Below are 4,231 nucleotides of genomic sequence, written 5' to 3'. Positions count from 1 at the left end.
TATCCTTTCTTTTTCTTCCTTTTTTTTTTTTTTTTTTTTCATTTCTGTACTCCGTCTTCTCTGCAGGCAAAAGCTCCTTCTGTTGATTCAGGTGAAACCTTCAGCAGTGCCCTGACCACCCAAAGAGGGGAGTGAGACAGGAGGGAGGCAGAGCTTGTTCCTCCAGGAGATGGGCACCCCCAGGGGACTGAGCCTGGACGCTGTAAGCAGGAGCACCAGAGAGAAACGCTCCCAAGTTACTCTTTTTTTTGCACCTTTTCTCCATGCTTGTTTAGCAACAAGATCAACCACCCCAATTCAAATAATTTCCTTTCTTCACAAAGAAAATGAGAGCTTTGATTATTTTTGGTATTACACAGAGGCCATTGTTCTTGTTACAGGTTTTGCAGACAGGGAGAGACGAGGAACAGGAATGGTATTAAAACACAATCCCTTCTTAATAGTCTACAAGTATTTACCTATTTTCTATTCCTTTTCCACATCTGAAAGAATATTTTCAAGCACATCTGTCAGAGCCACATCCACTCCCAAACCCTAAACCCAAGTACAACCATTGGCTGTTAACATAAGCACTGTTCAACTGTTATTGCAGTGCCCCCCTGTTAATCACGGTTACTACAGTACTGCTCTGGGAGGACATACGGAAAGAAGAGACCATAGCTTTGAAAAGCCATTTCCTGGCAGACTGGCAGTCTGGGAGACTAGAACCCACAAGTACTTCAAATTCACCCCATTTTGCTTCACCTTGTTCTGTTACAACAGACAAATCTGCTTTTAGGAGAGGCAGTGACAGACAGTAGCTTCCTCAAGGTCTTGCAAGACCTGTTCACTCAGTAATTACTGTAACTCAAACAGGCCCAGAGCAGGATATTTGGCTTACCTGGGTACAGTTTCTAGCTGTGCTGCCTGGCTCCTGGATAACGTAAAGCAAACCGCCTTGTTCTGAACCGCCAGCAGAACAGGGGTGGTGGTACTGCGATGCTCTCTGAAAGCTGTTGATTTGAAAAGGAAACAAACATCCTTCCCTCAAATGCATAAACACAACCCTCAAACCCCTAATGTAAGAGTTTGGTAGGATGATAAATAAATATACTTCTTTTATCCCTGTTTATTGTATGGGGCTTACCTTCAACAAAAAACACCCATGAAGTAACAGTATATTACCACTGCTTGCAGGACCCCCATGTGACTTGCATGGAACAGCCAAAACCTTCACTGTGTTTGGTGCCAAAGCAATGAAACATGCAAATAACTCTAAAATAATAATGTTGTGTCACAGCTTGAGCGCTCTTCTGTAGGCCGCCACTAAAAAAAAAATATAATATTTTAGTGTATGAAAAACTGGCCATTTGAATCAAGTTTTTAATAAAAGTAAATGTAACCTGGAACTTCAAACTTTAACTCTAGTTGCAGCTCCAGCACAGTAACCATGTAAATAATCTAATCCCTTCCTACTAAAATGCTTTTTGTCCTTGATCATTATTTTTCTTAATTGAAATACTTTAGATACTTGGAACAAAATTGCTGTGCAGCACAATATATTGCATAAAAGTTGTTTCATTTTGTAACCTGCCAGTACACTATGTCCTACATTTCAACAGTTTTCTGGGAAGCTCCTTAAAGGCATCTTTAATCTTTAATAACTCCCTGGAAATCTGAAACGGAAGGAAAGGTAGGTCATATTTTTGGGCATTCCATTTTTGATAGAACTCTTTGAACTATGTAGTTGTGATTGCGTATATATATTCTCTGTGACTTAGATTCTGATCTAATGAAACTTTAAAAGCAGTGAGTCTAATTCCAGGAGGAGTAACTGGTTATTTTAACATTTTCTGAATTATAGCAACCTGTGACATCTGTGTCTTCATTTCATATAAGGGTGATCAGCACAGCACACTATGTTCCGACACCAGAGCTGCCCTTCCTGCAGCCCTGGGTTTGGGTCCATCCCATCCTGGACAGGTCAGTTTGCCCTTGAACGCACATTAGAGAAACCCCTGCAAATCCTTCTGCTTGCATCTTGGGTGCAAGACTTCTGTGCGAGGCTGCTGCTGCAGAATAGCCATAAAGCCCACAAGCCCATGACTAATTCCCCAGGTTCATCTCGGGCGTGTGGTGGGGATGCTCACAAAAGGCTTTTCATTTGTAGATTGAACTGCCGGAGCAGACCTGCAGTCTGTGGATGAAGTTCATTTCTGGCCCAACACCCGATTAATGCTAATGGGATGTGTGACAACTGGATTGAATCCACGGCAGCTCGACAAGGGGCGATTAAGAGAAGAAACTGCTGAAGAGGAACGGACAGTATGAAAGCCAGGTCTGTGTAAGGGCTGTGCGGGATCCTCAAATGCACACTACGTTAACAGACTTACCGCCCATTTATTTTAATAGGCTCTGTTTACTTACAGACTGCGTTCGGGAGGTGGCACATTTACTGCCAAATATCTATCCCAAAGTCTTACTAATTTGCTAGCATGGATCAAGCCTGTTTCCAAAATGATCCTTTCATCCTTCCCCAGCGTGTGATAAATTCCCCCCAAGACAGTGTGTGCATCATCAATAGACACAGATAAGCTCAGCAGACAACAGGGCATAAAGTGCTAATTTACCCACTCCTGTGATGAGCAGGCTGGTCCAACGCTCCCGCAGCAGCTAAAACCGATCAATCCCTTCCCCTGCAAACTGGCAGGGGGCAGAGAGAGCCACCGCTGCTTTCCCAGCGCTTCTGGTACAGCAAATTTTCTCTACCTGTTTGATCTTACTGCACAGGAAGGCATTTGCTAGAGTCAGCAGGCATTTTCCCAAGCCCCATTAGCACCAAGCAGGGGATGTCTGAGTCCCAGTCCATCACTCACACTAATTGCTGCCGTCTCGCGAGCAGACTCGCAGTCCATTTTGAGGACACCAGCGTGCCGTGGCATCTCCCTTCGAGCAGTGACACAATATATCAGAGCTTCTTGATATTGTCCTGAAAGCCTGCCTTCCTAAACGGCCATCATGGTCTTTTTTGACAACTTCCTAGCTCATTTATTTGGCATTTGATCACAGGTTTTGAGAAATTATAAAAGTCCTCTGAAAGCTATGATCCCCAGAGTAGCTAAAGAGGATTTGCAGACTTTAATCCCCTAACATGCCCTGTAAAAAACACAACTACTTGAAAAATAATCGTACATGCCATGTGCATTGATGCTATGTGTTCCATCAGCGATGGAACTACACAAAATGCTGGGGGGCCTTGGACAAGACTGCTCCACCCTGCTTTCCACGTCTCCAGCTCTGCTCTGAATTCCTTGCTTGCACCACTCTCTGTGACACCCATCGCTCCCACAATTCTCCCAATCTTTGGTACCATTCAATCCAGATTTAGGATACAACACAAGCCAAATCCAATTTCACAGTGCAAAAACATTTCTGAGGAATACATTTCCTACCAGAGGGTGTTTTTCGTGGACTGCCATTATGCCGTATAGAAGTGCAATTCTTCTCCCTGAATTTAGAAGATGGGTATTGACGTCGTGGAAAGGAGAGCAAGTTTACATCACAGAGCAAGAGTAAGCTCTTACACACATTGGTGATGGGCGCATAGGGTAACCCGGGCTGACAAACAGTTGAAAATTGTTATCCGGTTACTAACGTAGACACAAACTGAGCATCTGATGAATGATTGGCCTGAAGAAACCTGTGCCCTGGCAGGTCAGAAATGGAACTTGCAAGGGAAAAAAAAAAAAAAAAAAAAGTTAGAGCTCTTCCCTCTTTGGTTGCTTTCAACATAAAATGTACCTTCAAACCCTTCAAAAGCAATTCAACTTCTTTGTCTGCCATGGTTTTCATGGTTTTCATGTCTGAAACTGAGATACTGGATTTCTTTTTTTTAACATGTTGACATTCCACCAGCGTAGGATGGGTTTAATGCTTCCCGTTCATCATGAGGAATTCACATGTGACACCATCCATGGCAAGCACACATGTTTCAGTAGCGAACGTTATATAGAAATTCGTAACATAGATTACATTTTCTGTTTTCTTTCTGTACGACACGCGGGGGTCTGCTAGCCATACATGAAACAGAGCTTGACATCCTGTTTGTGTTAGCCTTTCCCTGGCCTTCCTGAAATAATCAAAATCAATTTATTACCTTCTCTTCTTCCTCTGATATGTGCAGAAAAGCAACACTCAACTGCTGAACCCGCCAACAAAATGCAAATAGTTGATGAGTTACAAAGTTTTGAGT

At 43.1% G+C, this 4,231-nt stretch overlaps 1 long non-coding RNA gene across 1 annotated transcript; it reads right to left on the bottom strand.

Annotated features, from left to right (window-relative positions):
* Nucleotides 1-1,150: 1,150 nt before the first annotated feature.
* LOC119146068 lies at nt 1,151-3,669 on the bottom strand. The gene is made up of 3 exons (XR_005103621.1): nt 3,564-3,669; nt 3,432-3,487; nt 1,151-1,305 (listed from the first exon to the last, which is right to left on the bottom strand). It is a non-coding gene; the product is annotated as an uncharacterized LOC119146068 (long non-coding RNA).
* Nucleotides 3,670-4,231: the final 562 nt, after the last annotated feature.

This window comes from Falco rusticolus, chromosome 4 (assembly GCF_015220075.1).
Source record: "Falco rusticolus isolate bFalRus1 chromosome 4, bFalRus1.pri, whole genome shotgun sequence".
NCBI classification, from domain to species: Eukaryota; Metazoa; Chordata; class Aves; order Falconiformes; family Falconidae; genus Falco; species Falco rusticolus.
The sequence above is the reverse complement of the archived record's forward strand: the minus strand, read 5'-3'. Positions and strand labels throughout refer to the sequence as shown.